The following is a 15,764-nucleotide window of genomic DNA, read 5'->3' as shown; positions in this document are numbered from 1 at the left end:
TTGGGCAAATGTAACATGAAGTGAATCATCAGTGAAACAGAGTGAAACCTCACTTCTCTAGTATCTCCAATATCCAGCAATGCTGTTCTAGACCAAGTAGATAAAGGAAAAACTGGACCAGTTGTGGCATAAAACTTGATATCTTGAGCTGACCATCCTTTCAATAGTTTAGCATGCTCAGGTTCATTTTTTTTCCTTGCCAAAAATTAATATTTAAAGCTATCTAGACTGCATCATAAAATTTCCAAGAAGTCTTCTAATTAAATGAAAAAAAAGGGGGATAGTGGAAAATATATTGGAAGAATACCATGTAAGGAAAAAGATCCTGTAACTAAATTACATTTAGAGAAAAAAATTTTTCTTTGATAATGCTAATAGTGAGACACCCAGAAAAACACACATTATGCCAGGGTAAGCCAGGGAAAGATCATGTGAAAGAAAAGACCCCAAGTAAGTTTTTTTTTCCTTTAACCTTTGGTCGAGACTATGTTTGTAGACTTTCAGAGAACAGCTACGAGACCATGTGGATTCCTGTGACAACGGATCACAGAAAGCCAGCCACAAAGACGGAAGAGACAGTTCAGAGATGGAGATGGTGAAGACGCCTTGCCATGCTAGCAGTCAGCAGCTGTGCGTCGCTGCAGGGTGCCCAGGACCAAACCGGAGAGGACCAGACCTGCATTTGTCCACCATCCAGATCCAGCATTTCATTCCTGGCGTGTACACATGAACTGTCGGACATTGAAACATGGACTCAGAACTGTTGGACATTGATTTTGGGACTTAAACATTTTTTGTTCTTATATGTTTATTTCTGGTTTTTTAATGAAAAAATAAGGGGGAGATGTGGGAAACTATTTATTGCCTTCACTATCTGATAAGCATAGACAGAGAACTCCCCGAAACCCCCAGAAGGCTGGGTGCCTTTGAAGCCCTAGCAAAGGTCTGAGGTAGGCACCACCTCTGTTTGTGCAGACAGTGGTAGCTGGAAGAACTCCTCCATTTATTATTATGTAAATCCTTGCTGATGGGCTAGTCTGCCTGTTAATGGCAGGTCGCGTGCCTAAGGGCTACTCTGGATCAATAAAAGATTGGAGCAGCCTGAGCATGGGTGGAAGTCCTTCAGGACTTGGCCGCCTGGTCCCCCAATGTTGCAAAATTATCTCGTGCCTTTTTCTCTCATTTGTTGTGCGGCTCCTCTTTCAGATACCGAACCCTACTCCACGCAGAACGTGGAGGGAGTCTTACTCAACACTTGTGCTTTTCATTTAAACTTCATCATGAAAAATTCATGTCTACCTTAAGATAACATGACTCCATTTAACAACTGCACAAGTATTTCATTATGTATGCACAATAATGTCTTTTTCTCTGTTGTCTATTGATAGATGTTGCCGTAATGCAAATTTTATGATGACAATGTTGTCATAAATTTACTAGTACTCATATATTTCAACATTTACACTGTCTTGAATTCCTATAAAATAAGTTCAAAGTGGAATTGTGTCAAAAATATTGAATATTTTAATTTGTATGTATGCTCCTAATCATGGGTCCTCAAACTGTTTAAACAGGGGGCCGGTTCACTGTCCCTCAGACTGTTGGAGGGCCGGACTATAGTTTAAAAAAAAACTATGAACAAATTCCTATGCACACAGCGGTGGCAAAAACACCCTGCAGGCCGGATAAATGTTTTCGGCGGGACGCATGTGGCCCGCGGGCCGTAGTTTGAGGACCCTTGCTCTCAATTATTCTCTAATAAGTTTGTCCCAATAAAATGTTTCCCTAAAATGTATGAGTGGCCATGTTTTCACACTCTTTCCAGTACTCAACTTTTCCTATTGTTCATCTGCAAGTGAAATTATTTTTTCTGAACTTGTCAATGGAAAGTGTGGTTAGAGTTGTTTCCCTGGCTTCATAATTTAAAAGCTCCCCACTTTGTTGCTTTGATGCAGTGTTCAAAGTGTGGTAACATTTTCTGACCTCCTGTCTTGGTTTTCATTCCCCAATTTTACCTTTACTGTGACTTTCCTTTGCCCTGTTTCCCTGTCTTACTCAATTGGATTCTTTTATCAGTAGCGTCTCCTCTTCCAAATTCATACCAGCATCCAAGACTTATGCATCTAAATTCCTTCCTGCCCTCTCTCCTGCTCACCTCTCAGGACTTCAAACTCTTCCCCATATTAACCCTTTATGGACCCTCCTGGTGGTCCCCTAGTTTAAAATGAAGGGTAATCCTTGATTTTACCCTACCTTGTATCTCCGGGACCCAGTCCACCATTGACATGTCATGATTTCATCTCCAAGTGGAGTTAGTTCTTTTCCTACTTTTCCTGCTCTTGTCCTAGTTCAGGCCACCCTCCCCCTCTGCTGGGCCTCTGCTCTCTCTGCTTCTGATCTTGTCCTGTCTTCCACCTGTTCTCCTCCTGGCAAACAGAGTGATCCATTCAACTTAAAACCAGCCATCCCACCCTACCTGCTTAAGACACTTTAATGACTTCTCATTGTCCTTAAAACATAAAACAGAATGACTCACTGGCTTGTTTTGCCCCATGGACTTCCCAACCCCAACTAGTGTCTCTCACAGCTTCACTCACAAAACACCAGCACTAACTTTCTTTCAGTACTTGAGACACACTTTTGTGTCTTTGCAGATGTTCTTCCTTCTCTTTGCAAAGCTCTTTTCCCAACTCTCTGAGTAACAGACACTCTCAGCTGTTTGACTCAGCTTAAATGTCTCTCAGAGAAAAACTCCCAGACCATCTAATCTAAGACGTTGCCTTTTCTCACCCACCCCCGCCCCCCTCGCCCCCCTCCATGACTCTCTATTCCAGATTACTGATTCCTTGCAGCATTTATGGGTTTGTGGTTATTTTGTCCTGTCTGCTTGCTTTGAGGAGCTCTCTCCTATGCTGGTTTACAAACTCCATGAGGGGAAGCAACCCAGCACCTGGCCCAATCCCACCATCATAGATAATTATATTCTTAAGATAAATTTCTAGAACTAGAACTTAATCAAAAGCATGTCCTTTTTTTACTTTATTTTTTAAAGTCACAAAACGACAATGTTGAATGTACATTTTTCTCCTTTTTGGTGTGTGTGGAAAAATACTCAGTAATATGGAGACAGTATTTTTAAAGAATAACAGAGAGTGAGAGAGGAGGGGGGGGGGGAGAGAGAGAGAGAGAGAGAGAGAGAGAGAGAGAGAGAGAGAGAGAAGTGACTGTGTAGCATACTTCCAAGACTTTCAAGAAATGTAAAATTAAATTTACAATAAACTGGAAGAACAAATATAAGCAGTTTGGTATTTGCTTCAGTGACTAATATTATCACAGTGATTTCTAGCATAAAAGCAAACAGTTTCTGGGTCTCATGTATCTGCAATAATTTTCTGTATCATTTATGATTCTTATCCTTGCGTCTTGGAGAGATACCTTTTTCAATATTTGTGATTTAGCTCCAAAAAGTTCCCTTTGCTATTTCCTTAAGATATTAATTTTTTAAAAACAACAACTTGTTTATCTTCACCTTGATTTATCAGTATGGAGAGCTGTGAGAATTAAACCTGTTTCACAGATCAGATTGGCAGGGCTGCATGAACCTGACAGTTTCCATGAACTTGGGGAATGCAAGTTGAAACTATCTCCCTGGAGGACACTCTGGCAATATGTATAACAATGAAGTGTGCTTCCCTTTGAATGTACCTAGAAATCTGTCCAAAAGTGATGTGCAAACACATTTACTGATGCATTGTCTGAATAGGAACACAGAAAGAAAGCTAAATATCATCATCACAATATTGATTAAAAATATATATGATGCAATCACAAAATGTAATAGCATGCAGCCATTAAAAATGATGAAAATATTTACAGAGTATGCTCACCAGCACATTGAGTGAATAAAAATAATTTAGTAAGAAAACAAAAATTGGAAGAATTTTGTTAACAAGACCTGGGTGATTTTTACTTCCTTTACATTTTATTTTTAACTAGAGGCCCAGTGTACAAAAATTTGTGCACTCGGGTGGAAGGGCGTCCCCTCAGTGGGCCTGTGCCCTCTCACAGTCTGGGATCCCTCGGGAGATAACGCCCTGCTGGCTTAGGCCTGCTCCCGGGTGGCAGAGGGCAGGCCCAATCCCTAGGTGCAGCCCCTGGTTGGGCTCAGAGTAGGGCCGATTGGGGAGTTGGGGCACTGCCCCCTGTCATGCACAGAGCAGGGCGGATCGGGAGGATGTGATGCCACCCCCAGTCATGCTCAGAGTAGGACCGATTGGGGGATTGGGGCGCTGCCTGCTGTCACACTCAAAGAAGGGTCGATGGGGAGGTTGCAGCACCACCCCTTGTCATGCACAGAGCAGGGCCGATCAGGGGGTTGAGGAGCTCCCCCCTGTCACTCAGAGACTAGGGCCGATAGGGGAGTTGGGGCACCGCCCCCTGTCACACACAGAGCAGGGCAGATCAGGGGGTTGTGGCACCACCCTCTATCACCCACAGAGCAGGGCTGATTAGGGGGTTGGGGCGCCGCCACTCTCACACTCAGGGCAGGGCCGATGGGGAGGTTATGGCTCTACCCCTTCACACACAGAGCAGGGCCTATAGGCGGGGCGGAGGGCGGGGCGATGCACCCTGTCACACACAGAGCCGCAGGGAGATCAGAGGTTGGGGAGCTCCCCCGTATCAGGTACAGAGCAGGGCTGATCAGGAGGTTGGGGCACCTTCCCCTGTCACGAACAGAGCAGGGCGGATGGGAGGTTGCGGCCCCACCCCCTGTCACACACAGAGCCACAGGGCGATAAGGGGGTTTGGGCACTGCCCCCTGTCACACTGATCCCGGTGCTGGGAGGCATATTACCCTTTTACTATATAGGATAGAGGCCTGGTGCATGGGTGGGGCTGGCTGGTTTGCCCTGAAGGGTGTTCTGATTCAGGGTGTTGGGTCCCCACTGGGGTGCCTGGCAAGCCTGGGTGAGGAGATGATGGCTGTTTGCAGCTGGTTACACACTCTTCAGGGTTGGGGTCCCCACTGGGGTGCCTGGCCAGCCTGGGTGAGGGGCTGAGGACTCTTTGCAGCTGGTCACACACCCATCAGGGTGGGGGTCCCCACTGGTGTGCCTGGCCAGTCTGGGTGAGGGGCTGAGGGCTGTTTTCAGGCTGGCGGGTGACGGAAGCTCCCAACCGCTCCTTTTTTCCTTTTTTTTTGAATTCTGGGCCAGCTTTAGCTCTGAGGCTCCAGCTCTTAGGCCTCCGCTGCTGAAAGTAAGTAATCGAAACAATGTATAAGTCCAGCTCTGACTCCAGCTCTGAGATCCCAGTTCGCTGAAAGCTGGTTTCTGGGGTTTTTTTTAGCTTCTATATTTATTAAAATGTTTCAAACTGCAGGCTCAGAGCCTGGCAAGGCAGGCGGGAAATGTTGGAATCCTCCGTCACTGAAGCAAGCAAGCCTAATGTTAGTTTCAAGCTGCCTGGCTGCCGGCCGCCATCTTGGCTGACAGTTAATTTGCATATCTCCCTCATTAGCCAATGGGAAGGGTAGCGGTCGTACGCCAATTACCATGTTTCTCTTTTATTAGATTAGATGATATTACAAAAATTCAACAAAATCCAAATAGTAGAAAATAAACATATGTGGATACAAATTTAATATGGAAGTTAATGCAACAGATATCATAATAAAAAGGAAGTTTGGCACATACAAAAAAACAGCTGTGGACCAACTTATTAATAAATGTGACTAAGAGGACCAAACATGAGCATATCTACTTCATTAGCTTATACTGGAACACAAGTATGGTTTAATATTAGGAGAGCTTTAAAAGCTCTACACCTATGCTCTACCCCTATGTTCACTGCAGCATTATTGACAATAGCCAAGATAGGGAAGTAACCTAAGTGCCCATCAACAGATGACTGGATAAAGATGATGTGGTGCATATGTACAATGGAATCTTACTGGGCCATAAATAAGAAGGAAATCTTACCATTTGCAACAACATGGGTGGGTCTAGAACAGTGGTTCTCAACCTTGGCTGTGCATTAGAATCACCTGGGAATCTTTTTAAAATCCTGATTTCTGGGCCTTATCCCCCAGAAATTCTGTTTCTTTGTTATGGGGTGGGGCCACAACATTAGTAACAAAGAAACAGAATTTCCGGAGGATGAGGCCTAGAAATCAGGATTTTAAACAGGTTCCTAGGTGATTCTAATGTGCAGCAAAGGTTGAGAACCACTGATCTAGTCTAGAAGGTATTATGCTAAGTGAACTAAGTCAGGCAGCCAGAGACAATTACCATAGAGCTTTATGTATATGTGGAATCAAAAACAAAACAAAACAAAACAAAAACAGACTCATAAAAAGAGAAAGAAAAGGAATGGTTACCAGAAGGGAGGGTGTGGGGGTGGGTGAAAAGGGGAAGGGAAATATAGTCAATAATATTGTGGTAAGTTTGAATGATGACAGATGGTTATATGAATTGGTGAGGTGATAAAATAGTCAATTCACTATATCGTACACCAGAAAAAATATAACGTTATAAGACTGTATGTCAACGATACTGAAATTAAAATAAATTAAAAATAAATAAATAAGTTTCTCAGATGCTGTAGGTTTGTTAAGAAATTAAACCTAGGAATGAATAGTCTAAAATAAAAACCGTATCTTTATAAAAGTTAATAAAAAGTGCTAGGCACTGAAAAAGCATCTGATCAAAAATGCAACTGCTGAAACTGATTATTAAAGTACTATTTTCAAATACAAACAGAAAGATAGTTGCTAAATGTCTTTCACTTAAAATCCTCTAAATGTCCTCATTGCACTTGGAATAAATTTTACAGCCTGAACAGGATTCTGCAGGCGTGGGGACCCCGTTGGCCAGCACAACGTCCTGTCTCACACTCTCCTCTTAACTCCAGCCACCCTGGCCCGTGTGTCATTCCTTCACCCCAGTGGGCTCTTTCCCACCTCAGGCCTTTGCACACACACCTCTCTGTCTGCAAGGCTCTTTGCTCAGGACTTCATAGGACTGACCTTTTTTCTCCTTTACATCTCACCCAAAAGAGACATCAACATGTGGAAAGTGTTCTTTATATCATGGAATTAAATAGAGTTTATGTATATTCTCTCATTTTTTATTTTTAAAATTTTGATTCCACCTTCATTCGGTTTTCAGAAGGAAAAGACAGTAAAATATATTAATCGTAAATACATTAAAATGTCTTGGGTGAGATCTAAAATATTGATCTAAAGTTTTCCCCTCAATAATTGAGCAGCTGCCCCAGTGCTATTTGCTGCCAAAGGGCCCCCACAATAATCCCCTGAGTCTCATGTGTGCTGCGCCCTGTTCCTGATGTCGCTGCCCATCTCCCAGGACCTGCTCACTCCAGCACCAGGGCCGCACTGCTTGAGAGTCCTTCCTAATTGACAGAGCAAGTCCCCTTCCTATATTCTTGTCAACTGTTTCCTGATTTGTTTGCATATTTATTTGTAGCTAAAATTTAGAAGAGTGTTTGTTTCCCCAAAATCCTATTATAATTTTTTACTTTAAACTAGAGGCCCAGCGCTCTATTGAAATCACGGGAGGAGGCACCCTGAAGGCTGCCACAGGAGTTGGACCTGACCCGCGCTGCAGGCAGTGGGACCCACACTGACTTCCTCACCAGGCCCCCCTGCTCCCTTCCTGTGTCCCTTCCTGGGCTGCCCTAGCCAGGCGCAGTGACTCTGCCCATCCCAGGCCTCCCTGCCCCCCCTGCTTGTGTCAGCTCTGGCTCAGGCAGGCCCCCTGTGTCTGTCTCTATCTCTGCCCCTGGCCTCACCTGCACAGGCAACCTCCTCCTGTCTGGTCGTGACCCTTTAAAGCAGTGGTTCTAAACCTTCCTAATGCCGCAACCCTTTAATACAGTTCCTCATGTTGTGGGGATCCCCAACCATAAAATTATTTTTGTTGCTACTTCATAACTGTAATTTTGCTACTGTTATGAATCATAATGTAAATATCTGATATGCAGGATGTATTTTCATTGTTACAAATTGAACATACTTATCACAAAAACAATATGTAATTATATATGTGTTTTCCAGTGGTCTTAGGCGACCCCTGTGAAAGGGCTGTTCAACCCTCAAAGGGGTCGCAACCCATAGGTTGAGAACAACTGCATTAAAGCTTCCTGGCCTAATTTGCATATTACATATATATGTACATTTTAGATTAATCCAGGAGAGTATGTGCCTTTATAATATTTTATCTTTCTATCCAGAAATGAGTAAGTCCATGCATTTGTGATTAAATGGAGAAATAGAGTGTTGGAAGGCCCTGGGCAATTCCTGTTAACATCTTACTGCTTTAGATTATTTTGTTGATGTTACACATGGTATTTCCACCTGATGATTGTTTACATACATATCTTACCTAATAATAGACAAACATGCAAATTGGCCATACCTTTGCTATGCCCACCAGCCAATTGGATGAGTGTGCAAATTAACCAAACAAAGATGGCAGTTAATTGGCATACATAGGCGCGGAGCTGGGAGTCCCCTGCCCAGGCCTAATGACTTCGCCACAGGCATTAGGCCTGGGCAGTGGCGGAGCCAGCGATGGTGGGGAACATGGTCGGAGCCGGCCATGGCGAGGAGCTGGACGTCCCCTACCCAGGCCTAATGACTTGGCCACAGGCATTAGGCCTGGGCAGGGGCAGAGCCAGCAATTGGTGTAACTACAAAGGAAACACCTTTTCTGACTGCTCATTGGCTAAGCTCCCTGTATGCTACTTGTAATATTCTTAATAACTTGCATAATGAGAATCGAATAAGGTGATCTAAGGTATTTTTACCACACTCCTGGAGAAAAAAAGGAAGGTCTGCTACTGGAGGGCTAAGCAATGTCATATCCTGCCCTAGCTGGTTTTGCTCAGTGGATAATGCCTCGGCCTGCCCACCACAGGGTCCGGGTTCAATTCTGACTAAGGGCATGTACCTAGGTTGCAGACTCCTCCCTGGCCTGGGCCCAGGTCAGGGCTCATACAGGAAGCAACCAATCAAAGTGTTCCTCTCACTTTGATGTTTCTCTCTGTCTTTCGCTTTCTCTTCCACATTCTCTAAAATTCAATGGAAACATATCCTCAGGTGAGGATAAAAAAAGGAAGAAAGAAAGAAATGCCATATCCTGTAGTAGAGCTCAGGAAGTATGTCTCAGCGCTGTGGCTGTTGCAATGGTGTGAGCACACTCCACGATGACATGCTTCCTTGGCACACCAGGAAGTAGCAATGCCCGCCTGAACTAACTCCTAGAGCCACATGCATAGTACCCCAGCCTTTCACCCCCGAGGGATCCCCTACTTCAATATCCTATGAAAGACACATCTTGAAAATCCCTAAAGAAAGTTGTCTTTTTTTCATGGTGAAGGGACTGGAGTCCGTGTTGATGAAAACACCTTGGTGGCTGTGGTGACTGGCAATGGCTGCAACAGTGGGGTGATGGGGCTGGTGCCTTCCCCTGATGAGCCCGGTCGCCTCCCACAAAGGGAGGCCAGACTGTGGCTGAGGCCCGCTGCCCAAGGGGAACAGGGAGCAGGCCTAAGCCGTCACTAGGACATCCCCTTAGAGCTCCCAGTATGTGATAAGGGGTAGGCTGGGCTGAGGGACCCCCCCCACAACCAGTGCACAAATTTTCGTGCACCGGGCCTCTAGTGTATTTATAATAGTAATGGGCAATATATACTAAGTGCCTACCATATGCCAACTCTCTATGTTAAGCACTTTATTATTCAATTTTATCCTTGCAACTCATTTTTCACGTGAAAAGAACAAGACGTAAAGAATTCAGCTAACGTGCCTGAGGTTTTAATGCAAGTGGCAGTGCCATTCTTATCACTACAGTTTTCTTTGTCAATCCTCACCCAAGGATAACGTTCCCTGGCCCAGACCAGGGCCAAGGATCTAGCCTGCAACTGAGGTATGTACCTGGACTGGAATCAAACCCAAGACGTTTCAGTCCACTGGTTCCCAGCTCTGTCTCTTTCTCTCACTCACAGGCTGCTCTAATTTCATTGGAAACATCCAGAATTGTCTTCTGGTCACTAGTATAAATAATCTTATTAAACTCACTGGGTTGGCAGGTCTAGGACTGGAAAGGTGAGCTCTATGGAGGCCAAAAGCATGATCAGGCTGGGAAATTCTGGCGGCTAATAAAAATCTTCAGGGTACTGGTCCAGTTAGATGCCCAAGATGCAGGAGATGACCCTGGGGAGAGAGATAGACAGACAGCAGGGTTTGAGGCCTGGCCTTTTTTCCACATGACCCTCCCAGAGCACCACTCAGAGAGCCTGGGGTCCTGTGCCTGCTGCTCCTGCCCATCCAGAAGGCAGACCTATCCCTTGCCCACATTCAACCTGGCAGTCCTGGCAGAGATGTGCCTGGTCATTCAAGAGGGCATGGCAGAAAGCCCACCTAAATGACAGCTCTGCAACAATTAGGGAACTGCCGTCGTCTTCTTCAGGGGAACCTGACATGCTCTCTCAGTGTCCCTGTACCCTCCTACTACCCTCCTGCCAAAATGTAAACTCCATGAGGACAGGGAGAGCTGGTTTCCACTCTGTTCATGTCACTCATTGGCACACAGTAGGTGCTCCAGGAATAGCTGATCAATGAGTAAACGAAGAAAATCCATCTGCATTTCTGATGTCCAGAGACTACCTCACACCTCAAACTTTGGCTCCTGCTCCTACATGCTGCCTAATTCACTAGCTGCCCTGTGGGGTTCTTCTCCTCTAATTGACAGTTAACTCCCATGGGTAGAGAGCAACAGCCAAGCTGCCACTGAGGAGGTTCTACCAGATTAGTGAGCACGGTCCCTGGATAAGGGTGCAGACTGGGCTGGGATTAGAAGCAGAAGGGTATGAATTTTCTGAGGGGCTCACTCTGTCCATTGACTTCCCCACTCGCCCACTCCACCCATATCTACATGCACAGTTCTCTGAGTCCTTCCCTTTTTCCTAGAAGAAGCCCTCAGACCTCTGCCCTCTTGCAGAAGGACGAGTCCTTGCAGAAGGACTCTCGACTAGAAGGAAGCTCTGGAGTGCAGGCTTGGGGTCTGCTCTGTGCACTGGATTATGGTCAGTGCCTAGAGACGTGTCTGTACCTGGCAGGGCTTCTCATATATTTGCTGAATGAATGAACCCAAACCATGCCCATCTCAGACAGCTGGGTGAGTCTGAACTCCACCTCTCAAACATGGGGTTTCTGATCTGGCTTCACCAAGGACCGGGACTCATAATGGATCTCCAATCTCTTTATCTAATGAGAAAAGTGCTTAGCCCTGAGCCCTGAGTAGAATCAAAAATTTGGCAGAGACATTGTCAACAGAATGAAAAAATAAGCAATTGGCTAAAACACAGCCCTCCAGCAGACCTCACCACTGTCCAGGCACCCAGAGGCACCCCACTGAGACCCTACAATAACCCTATTGGGCCTCACATTCTGGGGAACAATCACTTAGAGACATGCAGTGACCTGAAGATTCACAGCAAACAAGTGGCCAAATGACCACTGTGCTGTGCAGGGGCAGGAGCTCACCTGGTACATGGTGGATCCAACTCCTGTTGTAGCAAATGATCTATAAAAACACGGAGACGTGGGGACAAAAGTGGGGTCCCTGCCCAGGAAGGTGGGCACCAGGTATTTGCCCAGTTTGTCCAGTCAGTGTGCCCAGGTGATCAGTACCACATTGGTCCTTGGTGTTTCTCTTCTGTTCTGCCTCACGAGGATGGAGTTTATGGGACAGCAGGAGCGGGTGGTGCTGGGGCCACTGGGATGGTTGGCATTGGGGCCCAAGGCTGGCTGACCAGCCTCTGTTCTCAGTCAGGTGCCCCCATGGGAGGCCAGCACTGAGTCGGGCAGAAAGGGAAGCTGACACCCCGGGGAGGCAGAGTCCAGGCTTCCGGGAGGGGCAGGTGTTGGCATTGAGAAGCTTTCTCAATGGCAGTTTTTGGGTCCTGAAGACCATCAACTTCAATGATTGCCCAGCTCAACACTGTTGGCCTCCCACTTGCCAGAGCATTCTGGGTAATAAGCAGAGCAGTTGGGGGCTCCCTGTGGGCACCACCACGTTAGTTTCCTGGTTATGAGCTTATTCACACTGAAAGGGTTACACTTTGTGTTTCAAGAGTCTGTCTCGGTGCTAAACCGAAATGTGAACAGAAAACCAGCTCATCCTTCCCGGGCTTGGCCAGGGCAGAGGGAAGGGTAGGGGACGGGCAGGCTCAAAGGTGGGGTTGGAGCTTCCGAATATGCAGGTAGGGAAGTGCTGGACGTGGGAGCTCCACGCTGTTCCACTCCACACCGTCAACAAGGACCCACAGTTGTCCTGCTGGTGCTTGGCCCTGCTGAACAGGCGGCTGATGCCCTCCAGGCACTGGCTCTGGTTCTCCAGTTCCTTGTCCTTGGTTTTCTTGGGAAAACACATCACCTTCTTGTTGTTCTCCTTGTCCATGACCCGGAGGGCGTGGCTGCAGCCTCACCACTGTTGGGCAGCCTGCTCACCTAGAGAAACTGGAAGGGGAACTGGAGGGTGTTGTTGGCGGTAGCCTGGGCTTTGTTCTCAGAGTCTCCTTTTCTGTCTGTGGGCTGGGCTGCCATCCAGGAGTCCACCTGCAGCCCCATCAGCTCAGCTCCAACACCCTGGCTGGGGGAGAACTCATCTCCTCTCACTGACGGGGAGTAGAGAAGGATGTGTGATGCCTCCTTGTTTGCCGCAGACCCGTATGGAGGGTGGACAACAGCACTCTAGAGCCCAAGCGGGCCGCATAATCTGAGTGTCTTGAGGCGACCCAGAATGGTCTCACAATACCAAGCTCCACAACCCCCACGAAGGGAATGGGGTTCGAGGACTCCTCATTGGGGCTCCTCTGTGTGTAGGTGAGTGTGGCCTCCATGATGGGCAGTTGGTGGACACAATGACACAATTGGCTCCTGTGACGCACTGTGTGGTTCTCATCACCATGGGCAGCGTGTCCTTCACAGCCCTCTGGGCCTCCTTGTAGAACAGGTCCCGCCTCGGCAGGTTCTGGATGAAGCTGTTGTAGCAGTAATGCACGGAGCCCAGGTACCTGGCCACAAGGTAGGAACCCAACTGGATGACCAGGAAGTGCATGTAGCCCAGCCAGGGGGAGAGAGGCATAGGTTGTATGACAGCAACTTCAGGAAGACCCATAACACGGTGCTTAAGTAATCCTGTGCCCCTGACACCACGATCTTCACAGGATGGGGGTCTCGGAATTATAGAGACGGTATCTCTGTTTCCACGAGATGATGGTGCTGAAGGCTGCCTGGACCTCAGCCTGGAGAAGATGCACACCCCGGGCAGCATGTGTTGCTGCTGGACTCAGACGGGAACTGCCCCTGCCAGGCAGGGGCGTTGAGGAGGAGGATGTTCTAGGGCAACTGGCTGTCAGAGATGAGGAAGTGGTTCAGCTGGTCATATACAGTCTCCCTGAGGATCTGCAGCTGGCTCAGGGGGTCGGGGCAGTGCTTGTTGTCCAGGCTGTTGGCCCGCTTGTTTCTGGCTCTGCCACCTGCTGCTCCTTCAGGGATGTGCTCCAGGCCCAGCGGCCAACGTGCTCCCCCTGGGATCTCGTGGAAGCGATAAGGAGAGACTCGGTCTTGGAGATGCGCCCACTGGTGGCTTTGGGCTCATCTTCTCTGTCACATGGGTTGGACCTGGAGGCTCCTCCTGGTGCTGGCACTGTGGATTCTCTAGCACTCCATCTGAGAGCTGGGCACTGTGGATGCTCTAGCTGGGCTGGGACAGGCCTTCCAATATGGCCTGAGTCAGGGCTTCGGGGTCCTGAAGACACTCTCATGGGCCACTGTCACAGTTCTCGAGTGAGTCATACAGCAGATCTAGGTCCTCCTCCACCTCAGGCACATACTCCGAAGACTCCTGCTCTGAATCCAGGACCTCCTCCCACTCTTGCACCCTGAGCAGCTACTCCCCAACTTTCTTGTTGGCATCTTGTTGCCTGGTCATGAGTGGCGATCTTACTACATTTTGGTGTTGCTTTTTGGGATCCTCAAAGTGGAAGTCCTCCTCCTCTTGGTCCTGTCCATGCCCGGGATGATAGCTGCCCTGCTGATCTGAGAATATTTCATAATCTATCTCTGAGTAATGAGCCAGGGACTTGGACTTGGGGCCAGCCTTCTGGGTGCTGTCCTTGGGGTCTATGGGCTGGCTGGACAGGGAGGACATGCTGACCTCAGCCATGTGGGCAGATTCCTCCATGTTGGTGCTATGGAGTCTCAGCATCTGGCCACCCTCGAGGGGTCGCTACATCACCTCTGCCATGTCGATGGTGCCCATGGTGAGTGTCTGGCAACCCAGAATGGTCTGGTTGTTAAGGCGCTGCTTCTGCTGCAGCAGGATCTGTAAGTTGTTGCCTTTTTTCTTGAGAGAGTGAGGGTACTGTAGGGAGATGGTCAGCGCCAGGTCGGTCTTCACGTGACCAAGAGGGGACAGCGGAATCTCATCAGACCTCAAGTTGTTTTAGGGCCCTGCATTTTTATAGTGATCACCACAGCCCTGAGCTCCTTCTCCTGCTTCTTGTAGATGAGCAGCTTGGTTAAGGTGAGGCTACACAGCCTGGGTACGCAGGTGGGGCTGGAGCATTCCACTTCCCAGGTGGAAAACAAGTTCATGGGAACCTGTGTGTTGAGTGCGGCGGGCATGCTTTCCTGGCCGGCGGGCACCGAAATGGTGGTCTGATTTCTATCCTGTGTTGGGAGAGGGTTACATGCCATCAGAGGCAGCTCATAAACTGCCAGGTGGGTTGGGCACTCCAGCTCAGAATGAACCCCAAGCACTCAGTGATTGGTGGCAAGAGATGGGACAGGTGTGATTCCAGGGACCACGTGCTAACCTGGCGGCGTGGCAAACTCAGAGACCTAATGTAACTGAAAAGGTTTGTCTGAACTTAAAGTGTTGTTTCTTTGTTTTTTGGTTATTTTTAAATAAAAGCAGCTTATGGTGGGTACTGGTGTCCTAGGCTGTCATCTTCCCGGAAAACGTCAATCTTTATCTTAACTGAGCCTGCCTATTTTTTTTAATAAATCTTTATTGTTCAGATTATCATAGTTGTTCCTCTTTTTCCCCCCATAACTCCCCTCCACCCGGTTCTCACTCCACCCTCTGCCCTTACCCCACGCCCCCTCCACTGTCCTCATCCATACATGAACAATTTTTGTCCATTCTCTTCCCGCATCCCCCACATCCCTTACCCCCTCAGAATAGTCAGTCCACTCCCTCTCTATGCCCCTGATTCTATTATATTCACCAGTTTATTCTGTTCATCAGAATATTTGTTCACTTGATATTTAGATTCACTTGTTGATGTGTATTTGCTGTTCATAATTTGTATCTTTACCTTCTTCTTCTTCTTCTTCTTCTTCTTCTTCTTCTTCTTCTTCTTCTTCTTTTTCTTCTTCTTCTTCTTCTTCTTCTTCTTCTTCTTCTTCTTCTTCTTCTTCTTCTCCTTCTTTCTTCTTCTTCCTCTTCTTAAAGGATACCTGTCAGCACTTCATATAATACTGGTTTGGATGGTGATGAACTTCTTTAACTTTTTCTTATCTTTGTAGCTCTTTAACTGACCTTCAATTTTGAATGATAGCTTTGATGGGTAAAATAATGTTGGTTGTAGGTTCTTGCTATTCATCACTTTGAATATTTCTTGTCACTCCCTTCTGGCCTTCAAAGTTTCTGTTGAGGAATCAGCTGAGA

The sequence above is a fragment of the Myotis nattereri genome (assembly GCF_964212035.1).
Source record: "Myotis nattereri genome assembly, chromosome: 16".
Taxonomy (NCBI): Eukaryota; Metazoa; Chordata; class Mammalia; order Chiroptera; family Vespertilionidae; genus Myotis; species Myotis nattereri.
The sequence above is the reverse complement of the archived record's forward strand: the minus strand, read 5'-3'. Positions refer to the sequence as shown.